This window comes from Bos indicus x Bos taurus, chromosome 9 (assembly GCF_003369695.1).
Source record: "Bos indicus x Bos taurus breed Angus x Brahman F1 hybrid chromosome 9, Bos_hybrid_MaternalHap_v2.0, whole genome shotgun sequence".
Taxonomy (NCBI): Eukaryota; Metazoa; Chordata; class Mammalia; order Artiodactyla; family Bovidae; genus Bos; species Bos indicus x Bos taurus.
The window spans coordinates 67,938,855-67,964,631 of NC_040084.1; the positions used below are offsets into that span (position 1 = coordinate 67,938,855).

General features: G+C 39.7%; 1 protein-coding gene across 1 annotated transcript in view; it reads right to left on the reverse strand.

The window, feature by feature from the left end:
* ARHGAP18 (Rho GTPase activating protein 18) overlaps positions 1-25,777 on the reverse strand; it is a 202,681-nt gene that overhangs the window by 133,681 nt on the left and 43,223 nt on the right. The window lies entirely within an intron of this gene.

The window sequence follows — 25,777 nt, forward strand, 5'->3', positions numbered from 1 at the left end:
TCCTCCCCCTCTTTCTCTCACACACATACACATCTTATAACACGGGTATCTGCAGGAAAGTGAGGCTGAAGGGCTGATTAAGTACCTTGGCTCTCCACTAGTTGGCCCCTGCTTCCCTGGTGGCTCAGTGGTAAAGAATCTGCCTGCCAATGCAGGAGACACAAGTAGAATCACTGGGTCAGGAAGATCCCCCAGAGAAAGAAATGGCACCCACCTCAGTATTCTTGCCTGGGAAATTCCATGGACAGAGAGGAGCCTGGGGTCCATGGGGCGGCAAAGAGCTGGACACAACTGAGCAAGTATACAACAACTAAGATAACAATTGTTCCATGCCAGAGCTAGATTTGCACAGAATTCTAGGCTAAAATCCATTCTTTTTAACCACTATCCTATTTTTGTCCTGTAGATAAGGAAACAAATGAAAAAGTTATTAAAAATGTAAGATTTTTCTGTCCTTTCTCCTCTAAAAAAAAATTCTATTCTCTTCTATATATCTAGTAGCCTGAATTGAAGTGGCTTTTGTTGTTCATTTTCATGTCTATTAGTATTTGTATTCAAACTTTCTTATAAATAAGTTGTCAGTTTCATCATTCCATAAAAATACTGTTTATACTTTTTATTATGTAAAATGATCATGAGAAATAAGTACTTTATTCATACTTACACATCTTAAAATACCAAATTTTTTTTTATTATTTTTTAAAGCCTCTTTGGTAACTACTGTGAACTCCCACTTATAAGTCTTCCAAAAAAAGTTTATTATAGGTTTCTCCCTCCCCTCTCTCCATAACTAGTTGGTCAATCTTTGCACAAATGCCTCCAACAGGCTCTACCTATTGTCTTGCTTCCTCCTCAGAATTATCTGGCACATCATTATCACACCCAAGCACAAGCCCTAATGATGTTGCTCCACACTTGAAAACTTCCACTGGTTCCCCACTGGAACCACTGTTTGCCAGAACCAGTTTCAAACTTTTGAGAAGAGTACTGTATGTTCTTGCTCCTTTACTCACACAAGTCTTGCCATGGCTTCTGCCAGACACCACTCTCTCTGGTCCCACTGTCATTCCTTTCTGTCCTTCTATATCTAACTTAATCCTTCCACACAGTGGGTCTTTAGCAGTCACTAAAGACCCACTATGTGGAAGGATTAAGTTAGATATAGAAGGGACAGAAGGAATGACAGTGGGACCAGAGAGACTGGTGTCTAGCAGAAGCCATGGCAAGACTTGTGGAGAAGGCAATGGCACCCCACTCCAGTACTCTTGCTTGGAAAATCCCATGGACGGAGGAGCCTGGTGGGCCACGGTCCATGGGGTCTCGAAGAGTCGGACACGACTGAGCGACTTCACTTTCACTTTTCACTTTCATGCATTGGAGCAGGAAGTAGCAACCCACTCCAATGTTCTTGCCTGGAGAATCCCAGGGACAGGGGAGCTTGGTGGGCTGCTGTCTACGGGGTCACACAGAGTCGGACACGACTGAAGCGACTTAGCAGCAGCAGCAGCAGCAGCACTGACTGCTGACCAGTAAAGAACTGAATGAATTCAGTATGCCCTTAGAAAGTACACTAGTTTTTGTTGTTGTTGTTGTTAAAATTGGTAAATTAGACAAATGATCCTCATAGTGGTATGAACCTATGATGCAATGTTTACTAGTTCAGGCAAGAAAAATACAGGAAGGCAAAAGGGAAATTGATTGTATGAGTTCCTTTTAATTCTTTACGTGGAAAAATGAGTAGTGTTTCCACATTCACCCTTCTTTCTTATGTAGCTGCTCTGAGATGCAAGAAAAATCCAGGAATCCCTACTTTATGCATTATTGGTAGGCCATATATTCTAGAGGGCTTCCTAGATGGTGCTAGTGGTAAAGAACCCTTCTGCCCAATGCAGGAGACATAAGAGATGTGGGTTCAATCCCTGGGTCTAGAAGATCCCCTGGAGGAGGACACGGCAACCCTGGAGAATCCCATGAACAGAGGGGCCCAGTGGACTACAGTCTATAAGGTCTCAAAGAGTTGGACATGACTGAAGAGACTTAGCACACATGCATTCCTATTGTTCAGTCTCTCAGTTATGTTCGACTCTTTGTAACCCCAGCATGGACTGAGGCACACTAGGCTTGCCTGTCCTTCACTATCTCCCAGAGTTTGCTCAAACTCATGTCCGTTGAGTCGGTGATACCAACCAACCATTTCATCTTCTGTTACCTACTTCTCCTCCCGCCTTCAATCTTTCCCAGCATCAGGGTCTTTTCCAATGAGTTGGCTCTTGCCATCAGGTGGCCAGAGTATTGGAACTTCAGCATCAGTCTTTCTAATGAATATTCACAGTTGATTTCCTTTAGGATTGACTGGTTTGATTCCTTGCTGTTCAAGGGTCTCTCAAGAGTCTTCTCCAGTACCACAGTTTGAAAGTTTGCTTCTCTATTTTTCTATTACTCCATCCTTTCTTTCCCATCCTTCCCTGGACTTTTTTTTTTTTAACATATTTTTCTATTTTTCCTTCTTCTTTCACTGTCTCCTCAGTCTGTCAGTGTAACACATGCCCACTGAGAGCCCTGAACACTACCAACTCTCATGAGACCATTTATGATAAAGGGACCTTTTGTCTGGTTTTAACCAAAATGATGATTAAGCTATATCTTTATCTAATTATAGGCTCTCCATTTGTTTAATAACAAGCAAATCACAATATGTAAATCAAAACATAACTACTAGCTCAAAATAAAACTTGGGTTCATAGGGTATGTGTGTGCTCAGTCATCCAGTCCAGACTGACTCTTTGTCACCCCATGGACTATCACCCGCCAGCCTCCTCTATCCATGGGACTTTCCAGGCAAGAAGGCTGGAGTGGGTTGCCATTTCCTCATCCAGGCAATCTTTCCAACTCAGGGATCAAACTCTCATCTCCTGTATCTCCTGCTTGGAGACAGATTCTTTGCCACTGAGCAAGCCAAAATAACATTTGGGTTCACAGTAGCCAAGTTTCTTAACTTTTGTGAGGCATAAAATAAAACGTGGTACAAATTGATTTACATAGTTTGGGTACATAAAATTTGAATCCTCTTAAGTGAACTTTCAGGTACATGAAAATCTTCTGGTCTCCTTTTCTTTTCCTCCTAATAAGTCCTGTTGTTACTGATCTGAGAATGTTTCCTGTAATAGGGAGACAGCTTGTGCCCTGGTGTGTTTAACTTCAAATATAGGCTCAAACAGATGAAGAACAGTTTTCAGAATTTTCTTATGACCATCACAGAAGCAAATCTTACTACCAAGATGCTCTCTTGAAAGGCTTTTTAACACCTAAAAGCCTACCAAGAATTAGCTAGTCTGTCCCTCATACCCTTCCTCATAGAGACACATTTTATGGAAAAAAAAAAAAAAAAGTATTATTTTACTCTCTTCTTTAACCACTTTTAAATAAATGCTAAGAACCTAACATCCTTGAAGATGTTACTATTCCAAGCTATTGATTGCATGCCAAAGTCTTGCCTGTCATGAAATATCTCACAAAGTAATTAACAACATCAAGATGGTTGAAACATTCATTTCATTCATTCCCTTCAAATGGGATGTACTAGATGACTTATGGAGGAAAAAGGAAGCTGTAATTTATGTACCCTAATCAGTTGTGAAAAATAGGGTGGAGATAGTACTGCAGCCTGAGATAATTTGACAGTCATGTTCAAAAATAATGAATAAAATTCTTAGCTTCAATGCTAGTAGTATCAAGGAATTTATTAACAGGTTTTCATATTCTGATTTAGGAGCCTCGTTAATAGTATGGAGTTATATTTGCAAGGTACCAAAACTGCAACAGATCAACATATTTATATAATTTTTCCTTAATTGGTTTCTGTCATTTTAAATGGAATTAACTAAGGAGAATGTTTATATTCAAACAAACACTGTAAGATAATTGGAAGCCTTCTTTATGGTCTAACTCTCAAATCCGTACATGATTATCGGAAAAAACCATACCTTTGGCTATGCGGACCTTTGTTAGCAAAGGGATGTCTCTGCTTTTTAATACACTGTCTAGGTTTGTCACAGCTCTTCTTCCAAGGAGCAAGCGTCTTTTAATTTCATGGCTGCAGTCACCATCTGCAGTGATTTTGAAGCCCCCCAAAATAGAGTTTACTATCAATAAGTAACAATAAATAACACAGGGTGATGTGAAAACTGACCTTTCAATAGGTAAAGCTAAACTCAGTTTCTAATAATATAACAAGAACTTGGATAACTTAATCATCAACTGAAGTTAAAGTTTTACATAGGTGATAAAACCTAGCTAGATTCCTACAACAGAATTAACTAATGAAGAGGAAGTGTTCGAATATCTCCCGCCTTATGTCTTATCAAGCTTTTGTATGAATAATTCTGTGAGTTTGCAAGTGAGCCAGTTCTCACTGACGAGCTGTGATTGAAAATTTTTCCACACACAGAATTGAAACCTACTCCCTTGAAAACTGCCTTTATTATTACTAATTCTGTCATTGGAGTAACAAGGAAAAAGCCTTTTCTCTCTCTCTGGACAGCTCTAAAAAGTTCTCAATATTCTCAAAGGTATTTTCTTAAGGATTCCTCCAGGGAAAAAATACTAGTCATGCCTGGGATGATTTCTAACTGCTTTTGCCAGAGGCTACTTTAGGTTCCCTGATAAACACCTGGAAAAAAATCCTACAGCTAAAAGCTTACTACCAATAAGTGATGCTGTTGTTCAGTCACTAAGTCGTATCTGACTCTGCGACACCATGGACTGCAGCGCGCCTGGCCTTCCCTGTCCTGCACCATCTCCCGGAGTTTGCTCAAATTCATGTCCATTGAGTGGGTGATGCCATCCAGCCATCTCATCCTCTGTCGCCTCCTCCTTGTCCTGCCCTCAGTCTCTCCTAGCATCAGGGTCTTTTCCAGTGAGTCAGCTCTTCGCATCGGGTGGTCAGAGTATTGGAGTTTCAGCATCAGTCCTTCCAATGAATATTCAGGGTTGGTTTCCTGTAGGATTGACTGGCTTGATCTCCTTGCAGTCCAAGGGACTCTTGAGTCTTCTCCAGCACCACAGTTGAAAAGCATCAGTTTTTTGGCGCTCAGCCTTCTTTAAGGTTCAACTCGCACATCCGTACATGACTACTGGAAAAACCATAGCTTTGACTATACAGACCTTTGTTAGCAAAGTGATGTCTCTGCTTTTTAATACGCCGTCTAGGTTTGTCATAGCTTTTCTTCCAAGGAGCAAGCGTCTTTCGATTTCATAGCTGCAGTCACCATCACCAGTGATTTTGGACACCAAGAAGATAAATAGTTTACTACCAATAAATAACAATACCTCATGTTTGAGCACTTGTTTTTTGCTAGACATGGTGTACACATAAGTCTCTCATTTAATTGGCACAAGTCTGAGAAATCAACATTAGAATTCTTCCCACTTTGAGAAGAAGAATGTGAGGTCACTCCATTAGTAGATGGCAGAACCAGGACATGTAAGACTGAGTTTATAGAACCATCGAACCTGAGCTCTTAAACATTATAAAGGTCACAGCTGTTCTGCTGTGACTGACTATTTTGTTTATGAAAAAGTCTATGTGGATAATTAATGAGGTAAAATAATCTATAGCACATCTAAAGTGCTAAACACTGATGTAAAGGAAGTGCTATGGAGAGGAACATTCAGTTAGCCTTAAACACATTAGTTTTGTTTCCTGTTTTGTTTTTTTTTTTCTGGAATTTTTCTTTTATGTCAAATTACTAGGGGAGTGTGGCATAGTGTACATCCTACTGTACAAGGTCATCATTATTATGTCATCATATCTAAAATTGTTTCTGCTCATAGAACTGAAGGGCAAGTCCTCTGGCCATTATGATTATAAACATCCTTTTCTTCTAATTAAAAAAAAGTTTTTTAAAACACCAGGAAAAGACAGATCTAGGTTTATGGACCCTAAGTTCACTTCAGTTGCTCAGTCATGTCCGACTCTTTGCAACCCCATGGAATGCAGCATGCCAGGCCTCCCTGTCGATCACCAACTCCTGGAGCTTACTCAAACTCATGTCCATTGAGTCAGTGATGCTATCCAACCATCTCATCCTTTGCCATCCCCTTCTCCTCCTGCCTTCAATCTTTCCCAGCATCAGGGTCTTTTCAAATGAGTCAGTTCTTCACATCAGGTGGTCAAAGTACTGGAGTTTCAGCTTCGGCATGAGTCCTTCCAATGAATATTTAGGACCAATTTTCTTTAGGATGGACTGGTTGGATCTCCTTGCAGTCCAAGGGACTCTAAAACATATAGAATTTCTTAGATATGGGGCTTTGGAAGGGGCTTAGCAAGAGCAAGACTGGTGGGTTAACTTCACTTAGTTTCATGGTAAATCCACCTCCAGGGCTTCCCAGGTGGCTCAATGGTAAAGAATCCTCCTGCCAAAGTAGGAGATGTGGGTTCAATCCCTGATTTGGGAAGAGTCCCTGAAGAAGGAAATGGCAACCCACTCTAGCATCCTTGCCTGGGAAATTGCATGGACAGAGGAGCCTGGGAGGCTACAGTCCATGGAGTGCAAAGAGTTGGACAGAATTCAGCAACAAAGACACAAACTCCACCTCCTGCCAAAACTAGTCTAAACTGGAAATTACCTGCTATAAGTAAAAGCACTGATTTTAAACTCTCCTCTGGTTTTCTCTTCATTGCTAAATACATTGGAACCTGTGTTGCAAAACACTTGCATTTAAAAGCACCAAGTCAGGGAGACTGAAGTATATTTTGGAGGTAGGTACTTTCTGGAAAAGTAGTATTTTGCTTATGAACAAAGATTCAACTTGAAATATCTAAAAGTATAGCAGTACTTAGGTTTGTCCTAGTACAAAAGCCTCGTTCTGAAGTAGACTGCAAAGAATGTTTATCTCCTTGTCAAGTAAATGCTTATCTCCTTGTCGAGTAAAGGAAGCCATGATGATTGGGAAAGATTTGGAAAGCTGAATATTGAAGGAAAGCACTATAGTTCTATTAAAGCTTAGTTTTTATTTTAAATAAAATAACTAAGTTTTCATTTTATTTATCAAAGTTTTAGAGAGGTCCTAGAGTAGTGATACTATTTTTATTGGCCAAAATACTTGCTAAAACTGTGAAGATACTATCAAAGAAGAATTTCTATTTTATAAGCACTTTGGGAAATCTCTAAGGTTAGAAATGTCTCCAAAGAGAAGGGAACCTCCTGCAGTGTTGGTGGGAAAGTAAACTGGTGCAACCACTATGGAGAACAGTATAGAGGTTCCTTAAAAAACTAAAAACAGAGCTATCATATGACCCTGCAATCCCATTCCTGGGCATGTATCTGGAGAAAAACATGATCCAAAAGGATACAGATACCCCAATGTTCATTGAAGCACTGTGTACAGTAGCCAAGACATGGGAACAACCTAAATGTCTATCAACAGAGGAATGGATAAAGAAGATGCAGTATATTTATACAATGGAATATTATGCAGCCATTCAAAAGAAAGAAATAAAGCCATCGGCAGTAACACAGATGGATCTACAGATTGTCATGCTGAGTGAAGTAAATCAGACAGATAAGGAGAAATATTGTATGGCGTCCCTTTTATGTGGAATCTAAGAAGAAATGACACAAACGAACTTACTTACAAAATAGAAAGAGACTCACAGACTTAGAAACTGAACTAAGTGGGGAAGGGATATTTAGGGAATTGGGGATGGTCATGCACACACTGCTGTATTTAAAATGTATAACAAACAAGGACATATTGCACACCACACGGAACTCTGCTCCATGTTACGTGGCAGCCTGGATGAGAGGAGGGTTTGGGAATAGTGGATATGTATACGTACGGCTGAGTCCCTTCAATGTTCACCTGAAATTATAACATTGTTAACTGGCTATATCACAGTACAAAATAAAAAGTTCAAAAAGAAAGAAAGAAAGAAATGTTTCCAAAATGGTATAAAATAATTTTACTGGGGGAAAATAAGTCTTATTAATCAGCTTATAGAAGGAGCACCTAGAATGTAGGGCAATACCTCTGGTTTTGCTTTCTGGTATGAAGAAATTAGACTCATATGTAATCATGGATCAGGGCTCTCTACACATACAAACACTGGCAGCAAAAACTATTCTAGAACCATGCAAATTGTCAACATCATCAGACCACGGACTCTGACCACTAACTTTTCAAAAAGGCGGTGTCAATAAATATTAGAAAAATATTAGCTTCCCTTTGATACACAGGACTTCACTAGTTTTCTAAAGAATGTCAGCTATGTTTCGACTATTTCATGGAGAAGATTTGTTTTGTGTTCTATTTTTTAAAGAGAAAAGGGAAACCTTCAAGATAATCTCACAGAGGAATTTAATCAGGGAGTTTAGCTCATTGAAAAGTAATTATTTCTGGTCAGTTGAATGAGTAAATCTTTTCAAGTTGTAGAACAAGCAGAGTTGCTTTGGCCCAGCAGCCATCATGTTCACAGAGGTCAGAAACTGAAATACTAGACAAATTTCTGAATGCCATAATTGATTGCTAATATAGAGAAAGACAACTACCTCTCAATTTCCCAGCAAGCAAACATCTCAGGAGAACTCTTTTTCAAGTTTGCTTCTACTCAGATGAATGAGAGTAACAGCTCTTAACTTCCTAACAGGACTTCAACTGAAGGTCTCCTAGGATTCTCGATGGGTCAATCTTGCCATAAGCCTGTGCAGCAGAGCAAGTCATATGAATTTAAATTTTCTACACTTCTACTACATGGTTTTGAGAACTAGTGTTTTCAGGAATTGTTATCAAAATAAAAATCAAAGGAATTATATATAAAAAAATATATGCATTACTTGGTAGAAAAGCAGTCTTTGTATTAAAATTTATTTGGGGAAGAATTTGCTTTGTATTTTGTTTGACCAGTTGGGATTTTGTTTTTGCTTTTAGGGAATAATGTTTTTTTCAAATAAGTGAGCCATAGTTTTTTATTTAAAAAACATTTATACCATATTCCCTCAATTTTAAGAAACAGATTTTAACATTTTTAAAGCTACCTTAAAATAAGTTTTTTATGGTGACAATACTTTTATTTAAAAAAATAAACTACTAACTTGATTTGTTTTACATTTACTATAATGTATAATCATTGAAATATTCTGTCTTTGCAAAATTATGGTATAATATACAAGCTTTATTGGACATTATGACTTTTCTTCATTGGTTATAATTTACTTATTTCATTGGAAATTTATTTCACTGTGAAAGAATACATGTCCAATGAAATAAAAAATTATTTTAAAAAATTTTAGCATAATTGTTTATAATAATTTTGTTTTGAACCAGCACCCATATGCTATTAGAATTCTCAATAAGCTTCCAAAAAGGATGAAGAACCATTGCTCTACACATTAATATAAAGGATTTCCACCCAAATGTTAATTGAGAAAGTTTTCCTCACATAATATCCTAGCCCTAAAATTGTCTGTGCTCCTGAAATATTGCTCTGAAGATATCTTAAAAAGCTATTTGCCTTCATTCTATTTAATAATTTGGCTAGCTGGCTTGTTACAAAGGCTCAAAGAACATAGCTATAATCATGAGGATTTTGGCTTTCTGAAATTTTAAAGCAGACTCAAAATGAGTCTGTTTTGAGGTTGGCCAGAGGTTAACTATGGAGAAGGCAATGGCAACCCACTCCAGTACTTTTGCCTGGAAAATCCCATGATGGAGGAGCCTGATAGGCTGCAGTCCATGGGGTGGCTAAGAGTCGGGCACAACTGAGCGACTTCACTTTCACTTTTCACTTTCAGGCATTGGAGAAGGAAATGGCAACCCTCTCCAGTGTTCTTGCCTGGAGAATCCCAGGGATGGGGGAGCCTGGTGGGCTGCCGTCTATGGGGTCACACAGAGTTGGACATGACTGAAGCGACTTAGCAGCAGCAGCAGCAGAGGTTAACTATACCTACTCCAAACTACTTCCGTTACAGAAGCAGCTACTAAGGAATAAAAGGTTAGACAAAAGCTGGCAGGCAGATGGTTACAGAGTCAGGACTCGTAACAGTTGAGGAAAACACCATATCCTGCCTCCAGAATATGTACTTCCTTACAGTGTAAGCTGCTCAGGTTCAAGGATTGCCTCAACACACAGTTCCTGGATCAAAATGTCGATTATAAGAACAGATATCTGGTTCTTGTGAATCACTCCTAAACAATGTCTTTAAAATTTCTATTCCCCCTCCATACCCTCCCCAAAATCCATAAGGTTCTCTACAATTCAAAGGGTCAAAGAATTTGAATTACACTACATAAAGGAAAAAATACATTATTTTCCATTATCAACCTATCTTCCTGCTAACTCTATTTCAGTTTTGCATTTTTCTTTAGTCTGTAAGATATATATTTTTTCTTTCCCAATAATGAAATTATGTGTTTAATATTAGATATGTCACATTCCTGCAGGTAAAGATTAATAAGTAACAATAAATATAATAAAATTTATTCCAGTCATCATCCTTCCAAGCATGTCACAATACATTTTACATATACATCCAATATCCACAAACACTGTAAACTAGATATATTCATAAAGAACAGCTTTTATCACAAAGTGGCATGACAAAAGAAAAGCAGGAATGACAGAAGAAAAGCAGAGAGTATGACAACAGTAGATTATTCTTTCAGTTTCCAAACACACTTTATATCACATTGCCTCGTCCTCTTAATTTTTAATTTTTTTTTTCCAGAAAGTGAATATAACCTTCAAAGTCTTGAATTTAAATCACACTCTGTGATGTTCTGGGAAATTTATACTACTGTAGTTATCAGGTATTCAAATCAAGGCAGCAGAGCCACATTTTTTATAACATTCTTTATTTTTTATAACAAAACTGAGACATGTATCAGAATTCTCCTTCCTGCCAGTCTGCCCCTCTCAAAAGTAATACTTGCAACGATCATCAAAATAAAGCTGTGATGAACAAGTAAATACATCACTTAGAGAAAACAAAGTGAAATGGGCAGAACCCTCTAGGGCTTTTCTTTCGAGAGAGACAGCCACACAGTCTATTATAAGCATTCAGATATTAGAAGGTAGTCAAAAGAAACCAGAGGCATCATCAAACAGGTTAAAAGACTTTTTCAAAGGTGTCAGTCCAGAGCAGATATGAACTAGAGGCACAAAACAAGCCCAACAGAGACTCCTCAAATGTCCCAAGAACAGTTCCTAGACACTAGCAATGGCCTGCTGGAGCATTTTGAGGAAGACTACCGGGACTGCCTCTAAAAGAAATATAGTTCTCCAACAGCCCATGGTTTCACCACTGAAGTCACATGCAGCGTTATACTGCATAGCCACTGGCCCCCTTCAGATAGATAAGCTAAAGGAGTCAGACCCAACCCAGTTCCACTTCTCTTTTAGGTAGGGTGGACAAATGTGTATGCATTTACAATTTCAAGCATTGTACAGTAAATAAAAAAATAAACAAAAGTATACCCAAATGCTAAATCCATTAAGGTTGGGAGGAAGAAGGCACCATTACTGTGCACGTGTACTTTCCCCAAGCTTTCTGCCTTAAACATTGATTATTTTACAATCAAAGAAAATGCTATTAACATACATCAAGTCATAACAGCCTATAAGGGCTCCAATTAGGGTGGGCAAAGCATGGCTTTTTACAAGGAAAGAGAACAAAAGAAGCAAAGGCAAAGGTTCTGGATAACTGCTTATACAAAGTCAAGGTGTGTTCACAGCCAAATCACTGTAAAGGATCACTGGAAAGGGAGACAGGAGAGGAAGATTAAACATAAAAGTATATAAATGCCTACCAGATGTTTAGGGACTTCCAGTACCTTGCAAACAGTCCACATTCCATAGGCAATGGGGGATAATCAAAGGTTATTGAAAGAATAACATAATCACCTCTACTAGAATGAAGGACGTTATGATAGCTGTAAATAGCATGATGAGAGGAAAAAGATGGAAAGAGATCCAGTGGGTCATTACAGTAGAGCTTATCAGTTAGGAGAGTGCAGTAGTAGGACAACAGGGGCAGACCTGTCTGTCCTTCACGTTCGTTCTCAATCCATGCCACCTACATCAGTGGCAATGCACAGACGGCAGCAGTAGACTCTTTTAGGAACCGGTAAATATTTGGAAATGGGAACAGAAAAGAAAGGGGTTCTAACCTAGACGAATGGAGATCAGATTTTAGACACAAATGGTTAAACACAAAGTTGTTTTAGAGGACAGCTGACATTTCCCCACAGCAGGAAGGCCTCATGCAACACACGGTTATGAAACACCCAGGGACAACTAGTAGGTGAGGAAAAGCTTTGGGTCTCAACCCAGCTCTCCCACAAGAGAACTGGTCACCCAAAGGGTTTATTCTTGTGCCTACCTCATTGGTGAGGAGGAGCATTTACCCATTTCTTAAAGATGCTTCATTTTTACCCTGGAAGTCCACTTAGATCTGTTAAACTTCAAAACTATTTCAGACAATGAGAGTTTTTCATTTTTATCTATTTATTTTAGGGTGCAACGGGTCTTCGTTGCTGCATGTGGGCTTTCTCATTGTGGTGGCTTCTCCTGTTGTAGAGTATGGGGCTCTAGGTGCGTGGACTTCAGTAGTGGTGGTGCACAGGGTTTGCCCCACGGCATGTGGAATCTTCCTGAAACAGGGATCAAACCAGTGTTCCCTGCATAGGCAGGCAGATTCTTATCCACTGGGCCACCAGAGAGGTCCCCAGACAATGAAAGTTTTCAATCAAGAGTGACGGATTAAAACGGAAGAATAGGACTTCCCTGGTGGTCCACGGGTTAAGACTCCCAGCTTCCAATACAGGAGACTCAGGTTTGATCAGGGAACTAAGATCCCACATGCTCTGCAGTGCAGCAAAAAAATAAAATGAATTTTTTAAAAAAAGAGTCTTGCTTGCATTGCAGCCTAACTTAAAAGATGAAGAAGAAGAAAGATGGGAAAGGTGAATTTTCTGAGCAACTATCAAGTTTCAGGTACTTGCTAGGCCCTTTCAAATATTTTTTCTCTTAATCTGCCATCTATAGGGGCACTAAAGCTTTAACATGCATCAGTGCTTCGTCCCTAATCACAGAGCTAGCCCTTGCTGAAGTGGGTTAGGCTCACTCAGAAACCTGATTGCCATTCCAAATGAAAAGCACATCATTTTCATTTAATTTTGGTAAAGTTTTATTATTAAACCAAGTCAATTTCCTTGTTATTTGATTCATTTGCAGCTTTAATTTAAAAAATGTGATTACCAAATAGAAAAAAATGCTGAGGCTAAATTAAAAAAAAAAAAAAACCTCATAATTGAAAATTTTCAGGCCAAACTGAAAAAACATAAAAGCAATTTCCACAGCATCTACCAGTGATTCCACCCTGGATCTTTAAGGCCTGAAGGTCTAATATCCATTGGCTATTAGTCTATTGGTCTATCACAGTAGAATCCTGATAAGTTGTTTTGGGTTTTGCACTAAGCCCCAAGGTCCTAGTGCTGATCTTTAATTTTAGTCTCACCTCATGGGTTTGCTCTATGCAAATAAAAGAATAGTGTGAATTGATTTATGAATCACAGTATTTTTGAACATGTGGTTTATACCATCTTGAACCAATTTTCTGGTGAACAATGAGATGAGGAAAACATCTGGCTCAGAAATTGCTAGGCCAGGTGATACAATATCCTTTTCCTTCTTCCCTTTCCTCCTCTTTAAATAGAGGCCCATCCTTGTTTACAGGATGAGGGCAAGAGCTAAAATCCTTTCCAGAAAGGATATAGTGTGTGATATTGTTATTAAGGTATTGTGTAAAATTGTTACACAGGCTGCCTAAGGAAACTTATCCACAAAAAACTAGCTAAGCTCTCACCAAAGTCGACAGATACCTGTGAGAAGTCGAATGGAGCACTGGGGGATGGGAAAATCAACACTCCAGGGAGGTCTCTCTCTTAACTCACCTGTGCTGCTAAGCCTGTCTCTCTGAACCAGTAAAATGGAAGTTACATGTTCCTACCTGACAGGGCTGGTCTAAAGCACACATAAGCTGGTGAAGGAGGCTGAGAGAAAAGAGGAGGAATTTGCTGAATTTGCTAATTAAATTATTTATTATTAATAAATTTTAAAATGAGCAAAATAAATTATTTTATTATTAATAAATTTAAATTTATAAATAAAATAATAATTTATTTTGCTAATTAAATTATCTATTTAGCACAGATCCCTAATATGAATGCTTTATTCCCATCACATAGATAAGAGCACTGTGGCTCAAAGACTAATGACAGGGCAAGCTCTTTGCTCAGAGTTTCAAAAAAAGGCAGAACCAGGATTCACAATAAAATCCTTTTGATATAAAATCCATGCTCTTTCCATCATTCTATCCTATACCCATGGCAACACATGCATTATCAAGGTGAGCTTATATATTATTTTTATAGCTTACCCAATCTAAGAAACATATCCCGTTTTAGACTTGCCATTCATTATTTGCAAACCATTAGTAAAGAAAAATACTGCTGATATTACAGAAAGCACCAACTGTAAGCTGCATCAGAGTTTCAGTGATATTCAAATGTGAATGAAACAAATACGCATCTTAGAGAAAATACAGAAATAGGATGACCAAGTAGAACCAATTTTTTAATTTCACCAAAAAGTCAGAAATTTGATTCCTGTTAAGATTTGCCAAGTATTTCAAAACTTCAATACATGATTGCTGTTTAATCACTAAGTCGTGTCCGACTCCATTTGTGACCCCCATGGACTATATAGCCCTTCAGGCTCCTCTGTCCATGGGATTTCCCAGGCAGGAATACTGGAGTAGGCTGCCATTTCCTTCTCCAGGGGATCTTCCTGATTCGAGGATGGAACCCTTGTCTCCTGCAGTGGTAGGTGGATTCTTTACCACTGAGCCACCAGGGTAGCCCTCAATACATGATACTGATACATTTATTCAGTCAATAAATTACACATTCATTTAATTACTGTGTATTTAGCACTGCCTCAACCCTCAAGACCATGTTATCAAAAAACAAGAATCAAGCTGCCAAACATGTTACTAGAAAACAACAATGTTAACAACAACAATATCAATCAAGTGCGTGCTCTGGGCATGAGGGAAGACTGCAGAGAGGGCACAAAGCACTGCTAGTCAGTTCTTCTCATAATTACCTGTCTCTCTTAGAAATGACTGGCTTCAAATGCAAAGCTCCCATCTGTAAGATGAAAGTCCCTATTCTAGATTTCTTCATTTGGTTATCTGTTTATCCTTCTTCACCTTTAAAAAGAAGGCTGTGGCCTTTCAGAGTAGCACGGAAGTCCTTACAAGCGGGCACAGTTTAACTGGAACCTGCCCCTGCCCGGCCTAGAGTTGTCCAGACTTTGCATGTCACCTCCTGGTGACATGTCACCCATCACATTCTTGGCTTGGTTTCTGGGCTCCTGGAATCATCTCTTGGTTGACCCGCACACCCCAGCATTGTCATGAGCCAGTCCTGTTGGAATGAGATTCCATGTTCTCTAGGAGTACACATGACTATACACTTCCTACCAAGTCCTAGAAACCACCTGATGTGCCCTGGCTAACTTGGCAAAGACACAGGCTTACTCATTTTTTTTTTGGCCACATCATGCAGCTTGCAAATCTTAGTTCCCAGACCAGAGATTGAACCTGGGCCACCAAAGTAAAAGCACGGAGTCCTAACCACTGGACCGCCTGGGAACTGGACATGGCGTACTTCCTTTCAGATTTCTGTTCTTTGCACCAATCAGTGAACAATAAAAGATTTCAGGTAGAAATACAGTCATTCCTTTCTTAACATCAAAGCAAATTACCTGTTCTATTAATTGATAAAGCAAGCTTTAAATTAATTAATACAAGAAAATTCCTAGCTCCCTTTAACTGAAGTAGAGCTGACTTACAACATTAGTTTCAGGTATATAACACAGTGATCCAACATTTTGATAAATTACACAAAGTTATGATAAAATATTGGCTATTTTTCCTATCTTGTGATGCACTTATTTTATAACTAGTAGTTTTCTCCTCTTAATCCCCTTCACCTATTTTACCCTTCTCTCCATCCCCACTCTCCTCTGGCCCCACTATTTTGTTCTCTGTATCTGTAGCCTATTTCTGTTTCACTGTATTTAGCTTTTTTTAGATTTCACATATAAATGATAACACACAGTATTTTTTTCTGTCTGATTTATTTCACTAAGTATAACACTTTCCAGGTCCATCCATGCTGTTGCAAATGGCAAGATTTGTTTTCTTTTTAATCTAACTAAATACCTTTTGATAGTTGTGGAATTCTTAACTATTCATTTCCTGAATTAATGTGAAGGTCACCAGATTTGACCTGAAAATATCATTCATGGCATAATTATTGTGAGTTCGTTGGTTTATTTTTCTATGAGAATAAATTCCTTGGCCATTCATCAATTTCTTCATTTGGCAAATACTTTTGCCTTGCACTTACTAGTGCCAGGCACTATAGTAGCTGATGGTAATAAATTGATATATAAGAATGAAATAAAGAACTTACTAAAAGCTATTGGGCCCAAATTCTTAGGTTTCCCCCATTAAAAATAAGTGAATTTAGTAGATGCCAATTACATGTTACTCTGTGCTATTTTACTTCTTCTCAATCAATCCTCATTTCTTTGTCTCTTTCTGACAAATGAGGGAACTGAAAGATTAGTTAGAAAGAGTAAGCAATTTACAAGAAAGAGGACCGCCAGGGCTCACATTTGAACTCACATCTCCTGACTTTAAATCAATCATACAGTCTTTTTACTAAGGCATATTGCGTATGCCATTTGCCAAAAGGAATACTATGGTGCAGTTTGAAGTTCCAATCTCAAGCAGATTTGTGTTCAGTTTGAGCTCTGTTGTGTCCTTAATGGAAACTTGGAGCAAAAATTACTAGCAGCTGAGCACAGTACCAGAGCTCTAGTCCTCTGAACACTATTATGTTTTATGATTAAACATACAATTTCACATTTATTTTCATTTGACAGAGAAACACCATGTTCCTATAAATTAACCATACAAATGCTCTGCCCACTTCTGTAGTGAGCATGTCTTATTCTTTCAAGGGAAAAGGTAAGCTACTAATATTTCTCAGCCCTTGTATGTGTTCAAGTTATAACTTGAACTCACTGGAATCTCATTATAACAAATTCTAGGTTCATAAAGGATTGTTCCAAAGGTGACTTAATCTTCCACCAAGATAATACTTGGTGCCAACAAGTAAATCCCCGCTGACCACAGTCAGCTGTGTAGCAAAGCATATGCCATACTTGCTCACCTTCTTTCTCTCTCTGTATCCTGCCCCATGATAAGAGGGATGTGAGGCTGTTTCCCTCCCCACCCTCCAGGCATTTTAGCTAAAAGCACACTGCTAAGACATGTACTTTGCCTAGCACTTTAAAGAGTGAGAGCCTTTATGTCTCACAATGATATTCTAAGCATTAACTTAGATCTCCCTTGGACATTCATTCTAAAGAAAGGCTGAATTACTGAAGTATGAACACGCCAACGTGTGATCACTCCACCAACAACATGTTCCCATAGTATATGAAAAAGTAGAAAATGAAAGTGTTAGTTGCTCAGTTGTATCCGACTCTTTGCAACCCCATGGACTATAGCCCACCAGGCTCCTCTGTCCATGGGGATTCTCCAGACAAGCATACTGGATTGGGTTGCCATGGCCTCCTCCACATCATCTTCCCAACCCAGGTCTATCGCACTGTAGGCGTATTCTTTACCATCTGAGCCATCAGGAAAGCCCAGGCCTGGTCCTCTATTCTACGTCTCAACTTGTTATACTGAAGTTATTTCTGATAATTCATCCCCCAACTCCCAACACACACACACACACACACACACACACACACACACACACACACACGAGGACTTTGTAGGATTATATGGTCCTTAAGGTCTCTATACTCTGAATATAATGTCTGGACATAGTCACTCTTCAGTATTTATTGACTGAATATGCTGAAGTATCCATGTTAAAGCCACTGGGTCTGGCCAAGGACACAAGCGAAAGCTTCAAGAGTCCTTCCCTACAGGTGAGGGTGGGTAGTCAGTAAACACACTAAGAACAGCATAATCAAAAAATGCAGTAGATTCGAATCTCTGCTAGACTAGTTTCTTGGCTGATAAGATAAACATTGTGGTAAGAATAAGCTACTCCACTGAATCAGTCATTGTTAATACAGCCCTATATCACCTGAGAAGCAATGTCAACTATGCATTCTGAAATAGGAAGGAAAAATATCATTTTCACTCTATTCTTTTACCTCCCCTTTCCTAAAGAAACCAGAATCACTATCACACTAGAATTGACCAATTTTTCAACCTGCCTTTATTTTATGGAGCATCAAGATATGCATGAGAAAAATGCACCAAGAGAAGAGCACAAAGTCTGTAATTCTCCCCACAGCACAGCATTAAACTACCACTGGCATCACTAATCAACAACTATAATTAAGCCTAATTATAAATTACAAGTATCTAATTTTAGAAGACCTTTGCTTTATAAATCCTAGACATTAGAGATGTTATTAACTTAGCTACTTCAAATCATTCCAGAGCCAGAAACATCCTTTATTCATTGGTGCCTCATGAATCTGGCCTGAAAACATTCCAATGGTCAGGATCCTTTCCTCAGGTCTATACGGACCAGGGCCAGCAGTCCACTTGCTATTGTAAGTTGAGCATCTCTGAGAAGCCAGCTGCATGCTACCCACTCAGATCTTTCTTCTACTTACACCTGTAACATCCCTGCAGGTTTCTGATTTTCTTTTACTTGCTCCCCTGTGGTCCTGTTGTGAGTTTTGATGTGAATCGTCTCAGGACAATTTAACAAAGACTTGAATGAGGGAGAGCCCTGAAATGGGAAAAAGTGTCTGAAAAGGAAGAAATAAGTCCAGCATAGGATACATAAAGATCCAGGTGGTGCTAGTGGTAAAGAACCTGCCTGACAATGCAGGAGACATAAGAGAATGTAGGTTCAATCCCTGGGTTGGGAAGATCCCCTGGAGGAGGAAATGGCAACCTGTTCCAGTATCCTTTTTTTGTTTTTTCTTTTGTATTGGGTATAGCCAATTTGGGGGCTTCCCTGGTAGCTCAGATGGTAAAGCGTCTGATTACAATGCGGGAGACCTGGGTTTGATACCTGGGTCGGGAAGATCCCCTGGAGAAGGGAATGGCAACCCACTCCAGTATTCATGCCTGGAAAATCTCATGGACCAAGGAGCCTGGTGGGCTACAGTCCATGGGGTTGCAAAGAGTCGGACACGACTGAGTCACTTCACTTCACTTCATAGCCAATTTACAACATTGTGATAGTTTCAGGTCAACAGTGAAGGGATTCAGCCATACATATACATGTACCCACTTCAGTATTTTGCCTGGAGAATTCCATGGACTGGGGAGCCTGGCGGGCTACAGTCCATAGGGTCACAAAGAGCTGGATGCGACTGAGTAACTTAACACTTTCACTTTTCATAGAATACATACTAGCTCATGGCAAAGTACTTAAACCCCTTGCATCCAGCCTTAAAGCACCATAATTTAAGTTTTGGTTGGGCTTTGAACATTTCCAAGTAGAATTAAGATGACCAAAGTATTATCTTTGCCAGGTATAAGGACTGGCACAAAAGAAAGCCATTGTAGTCATGAGGGATGCCAGGCCCAGTGAAGTTCTGCTGGGTTTTCTGATTTATAAAATGATGGGCCGCACAGCACATGGGAACTTGAGCTCCCTCTGGCTGCTATGGCAGCCAGAGCTCCCTCTGGCTGTCTATGGCACATCACGCTGTGAACGTCCCTGACGGTGTGATGGACCACATTTGCCACAGTGGCAGGTTATATGGATATGATGGGAACAGCTCCCACCTGATTCAAGGCCCAGTGTCCCCAAATCCCTGACCTCTACAGATACTAGAGGGCTAAGAGTGGCAAGCAGCAAGCCAAATAAGGGTGGGGGATGTTTGCCCCTCTGTCTAGCACTTCAAAGGCCTTTCATAGGAAACTGAAGACCCTTAAGGGGAGCCACAGATCAGCAGCTTTAGCCATGAGGGTTGCGAATTCTTTCTCTTGGAACACAGCTGGTGGTGGTGACACTGAGCCATTCCTGACAATCCCAGGATGCTGAACATGGATCAAGGACAATGGCCAGTAGGTCTGGTCTTCCTGTTGAGAGAAAGGGGACACAGCAGGAACTTGCTTTGGAAAAGGAAGCTGGTAGTAGAGGTTTATCTTACTGTTTAGACTTTATCTCAAAGGATATCAGAGGCATGCATCACATGACAGTGCTTTGATCTCGAACCTGCCTCTTAAAGACAGGTCTGCCACACCCACTACCCTGCTGACAGTCCTGAGAAAAAAATAGCTGTCCCTTAGCATGGACAGCCGTGCTCCACAGCATCCATGTCCAGGTGGAGTGAGCTAAAGACTCACCCCAGTATTGGTGTCAGAAAAGAACCATGGCTTCAGGAGATCTGGTTTCCAGAACAGATGTTGACACTTAATTAACTGTGCCTTTGTGCACAGTACCTTTTCTATAGCTCGGTTTCCTCACCGTATACAGAAATGCAGGAGACCCGGGTTCAATCCCTGGGTCTGGAAGATCCCTTAGAGAAGGAAATGACAACCCACTTCAGTATTCTTTCCTGAAAAATTCCATGGACAGAGAAGCCTGGCAGATTGCAGTCCACGGGGTCACAAAGAATCTGGCACAACTGAGTGACTAAACCACAACCACCAGCAAAGGAAAGGTTAGTTAGATCACAGGGCCCTCAGATCTCTTACTTTTAGTGATTCTGTGACAATGATACAAATCATCTACATAATTTTTTTTTTGGCCATGTGGCTTGCAGGATCTTAGTTCCCTGACTAAGAATCAAACCAGGACCCCTAAGTCCTAACCACCGAAGTGCCAAGGAATGCCTGATAGTAGGGTGCATGGCATAATAAATGGTACTAAGTGTTTTTCCTACATCCTCTACTTTAATTCTTCCAACAGTATGTGATGACAATTTTACTCACGCTTTATAGGTAAAACAAAACAAACTAAGGTGCAAAGATATGATTTACCAACGGTTCTATCCTGCTTATACCTTTTTATGTCTTTTTAGTCGAAAGTTGTGCTTTGTTTAAAAATATATATATCACACAAATTCGCAATGGGCAAATCCTCCAAAATTCACATAAAACCAGATTAAAAATAAAATGAAATAGAATTTTTGCAGCTGTTCTATTTTATAATTGATGACTTCGCTTTATACTCTGTTTTTTAAACTGCCAAATCAAGTGAATAGATTATTTTCAACACAATATTGCATAAATCAGAATGATTTCTCTGACAAGTCTCTGGGAAGATGGATGACCATCGTCCTTTGGTACTCAAATCAAAAGCAGCCTTAAGAAAACGGTTCTTCTAGGTCTGGGGCCTCGTGTTAAAAATGCCTTCACTAGGAGTCACTCCAGAGCCAAATGTTTTCCATCCACAAGTCACTTCCATCAAGCATTAATTCAGAGAGGCAATATTCTTACCAGTTATCAAAATGAGGTGAACTTTTAGCTTTAATTTGGTTGCCACCTGCTGGCTAAAAAGACAAAAATCCTCTCTCTGCAGCAAAGGCAGCCTGGGAACCCAGGACAAATGGAAACAAATGAATTCTCTATTATGAGTAAAGCAAGTTTGGGTGACATCAGATTATCTTCGAAACCAGAAGAGAGTGAGTATTTAATGTCTCTATTGTTTTCCAGGTACTGTGTTAGGTCTTCAGATACACTATTACATGTAATCAGCTCCAAATGATTGATTGGCCTAAGTATGAATAACACCATTTTAAGTGGCTTCAGGCTCCACAACCAAAAAGCCACCATGAATTCAAAACCAGTGCTCACCCAGAGATCAGCTTTTCTTCATCAATGTACATTCTTTTAATTAACCATGATTCTTCTCAACCGTGTCTGAATAATCTTTATTTGTGCTAAGTTGCTTCAGTAGTGTCCGACTTGTTAAAATAAGAAAATAGGTATCTTAATTTAACAGTTCTCCTGTTTTGTTTCATCTTCCTGTTGCTGTTCAGTTGCTCTCAGTCGTATCCAACTCTTTGCGACCCCATGGACTGTAGCCTGCCAAGCTCCATATGGGATTCTTCAGACAAGAATACTGGAGTGGGTTGCCATTTCCTTCTCTAGGGAATCTTCCCGACACAGGAATCGAGCTCCCTCTCTTATGTCTCCTGCATTGGCAGGTGGGTTCTTTACCATTAACACCATCTGGGAAGCTCTCAATCTTTATTTATTTATTTATTTTTGGTTATTCTGGGTCTCCACTGCTGCACACGGCTTTCTCTAATTGCGGCAAGTAGGGGCTACTCTTCATCGTGGTGCCCAGGCTTCTCATTGTGGTGGCTTCTTTCATTGCAGAGCACAAGCTCAGTAGTTGTGGTGCACAGGCTTAGTTGCTCTGCAGCATGTAGAATCTTCCCTGACCAGGGATTACCCATGTCCCCTGCATTCACAGGTAGAGTCTTATCGACTGTTCTACCAGGGAAGTCCTTTCCAAGTAATCTTACCCTGCAGAGAAGAGGCTTAAGAACAGAGCTACAACTCACCACGGGGAGTCACAAAGCTTTCGTGACAGTTCACAAGTTAAGCAGAGACAAGACACATAAATACATAAATTTGGCAGGAAGGGCACCAATGATTAACAAGAATGAGAATACTGTAAGAGTCATCAATAAAAGCAATTTCAGGTGATCAGAAAAAATAATGCATTTACAGTAAAATTTCAGGGCTTCTCTGGTGGCTCAGTGGCAAAGAATCCACCTGCCAATGTAGGAGACATGGGTTCAATCCCTGATAGTGGAAGATCCCACATGCCACAGAACAACTAAGCCTGTACGCCACAACCACTGAGCCTGTGCTCTAGAGCCGCAGCTAGTGAAGCCCATGCTCCCTGGGGTCCATGCTCTGCAACCAGAGAAGCCAACATGAGAGGCCTGTGCACCACAACAAAGAGTAGCCCCTGCTTCAGCAACTAGAGAAAGCCCACTCGCAACAACAAAGATCCAGCACGACCGAATTTCAGTCCTTTAGGAAACACTCACCAGCGCACCATCTCTTCATGGTGTACTGCATGCCCATGTGGCACAGACCAGCCAGATCCTGGTATCAAGAAGCTCACAATATAGTTGGCCAGACACCAACATAAAAGCAAGCCTCAATACTCAGAGCCCCTTTCTCTGGTCTCTAAGAGGGACCACCATTGAAAAGAACAATGGCTGGTGTTTGAGTGATAACCTTGTACCAGACACTGTTCTAAGTTCGTTAATATATGTAAAGTGCTTAATCTTCATATAATGGTATGAGATAACTAGGATCACTAAATCTGCCTGTTATACATACACAAGGGTAAACAATTTGCCTAAAATCACACTGATCTCTTAAGTGACTGAACTGGTGGTGTTCAAATCCACGTGCTTGGCTCCACAGCTCAGATGCATAAAGACCAGGCTATACAAGGAACAGAAAGGTCAGGTAACTTATCAGATGTTGCACAGTCAAGTAGCCACAAGTGGAACCTGTTCTCTAACCATTAGTACAGTTCTCAACTACTACCATCATGTTGCTTCTGAAAATAACAAAAAATGATACAACAAGCATGAAAAATACTCATCTATATCACTTAAGGAAGTTGAAGTTCAGGTTATTGGGAACAGAACCTTTAGCAGAGATGACTACAGAGCAGGCTTATTCCAAGTGAGGCTGCTTGGAGGCTCTGAGTTACTTTCAGACACATCCACCTGTGAACTAACTCCTCTTTTACGCTGGATGCTCAGCTTCCAAAAGAGGCCTGGCACAAAACACCAATTCCGCAGGTGAGGAGAGTGACTAACTCGACATCTCAGCCCCTATACCCTGAGGAGGCTCGTGAACTTCCATCTATAGGATGCACACGGTTCATCAAGTTAGAATGATCATCAGTTTCTGAGGGAAATTCAAAGGGCACTTTTACATTCTGTAGCCAATTGGAAAGAAATGAGAATTAGAATCCACTCTGTACACCCTGTGGAATTAACACTGACACAAAATCATTATCCTCAGATGAAGTTTTACCTAGAAGTTTTAGGAGGAATCACCATTATTATTTAATAACCACATCTCACATTCATCTCAAACAGCTATAATTGGAAGATACAACTACTATTTACCACAAATCAAATAAAATATTGACACTAAGTTATGTGTGAATAATGAGATAAACAGACCTGGAAATCAGCCCGTCCAGAATGAGAAAGACACAAAATCATGGCTAATAGTCACCCATGAGTAGATCTAAAAATTTGACAGAATTTTTCTTTGATTCTTTTTATTTCATTTATCAGGACATTAATGCCTATATAGCACAATGCTTTTTTCTTTCTTTCTTTCTTTTTTTTTTTTTTTTTTTACACCATAGAATGATGTGCCTGTTTTCCTTTATGAGGGCTCTGAAAAGAAAAAGAAAAATGTAAGTGGAGAAAGGAAGAGCATACACTGTGAAATGTAGGTGAATCCACAGAGAATTTTACAAGTGAGTTATAATTTTCATTGTCCTAAAATACTTTATAATCATTGCTAGTAGCTTAAAGATAGATACATCATGCTGTGTCCCTGAGCTAAATAAACTATTTGTTTTAAGCTCTAATATCACATTTCAAGAAAAATGTGCATCTAGAGAGATTCAGGATGGTATGAAACTCCAAAATATATATCATATGAGAAAAAAATAGAAGGAAATAGGGATGCTTGTCCTCAGAAGGACAAAAACATTCGGAAATAATAATAGCAGTCATTATGCTGTAACCTTAAGTTTACACAATGCTATATGTCAATTTCATCCCAATAAAACTAAAAAATGATAATGGCATGTACTGGATCTGTATTATACACCAGGCATTGTGCTAAATAATTTATGTGCATTATCTCATTTAATCTTTACCTACCACCATATGAGGTAAGTAATACCTTTTATAGACAAAGATTGGAAATACTCCCCGAGGATCATTAGTTGACAAATGGGGTAGGTAAAACCATTCTGAAGGTCTGTCTTACATCCAAAGCCTAACATCTTACTCAATCTGCTACAATGGCTTCCACTTAAGAGACAGCAAGCAGCCCAGCCTCTACTGTATAGGCTAGGGTTCTGACACCAACTGCTGCCACCACCTGGGAATATGACTTTAGGTAAAATGTCATCTCAGTGCATCATTCTTCGGTCACGTACAAAAAGAGTTGGGAGGACCACTAAATATGCTTATAGCTCAAATTACATAATTTCAAATATTTGAAAGTTTATTTAACAGAGAATGAATTTTGCATTGCTCTAGATGACAGAACTCAGAGAAGGCAATGGCACCCCACTCCAGTATTCTTGCCTGGCAAATCCCACGGATGGAGGAGCCTGGTAGGCTACAGTCCATGGGGTTGCTAAGAGTTGGACATGGCTGAGCGACTTCACTTTCACTTTTCACTTTCATGCACTGGAGAAGGAAATGGCAACCCACTCCAATGTTCTTGCCTGGAGAATCCCAGGGATGGGGGAGCCTGGTGGGCTGCTGTCTATGGGGTCACAAAGAGTCGGACACGACTGAAGTGACTTAGCAGCAGCAGATGACAGAACTAGAATGAATGTGATTACTCAGAGACTGACTGTCTATAATGCATGGATTATTTTGGCACTGCTCAAGAATAAGATGGAGATTTGAAGA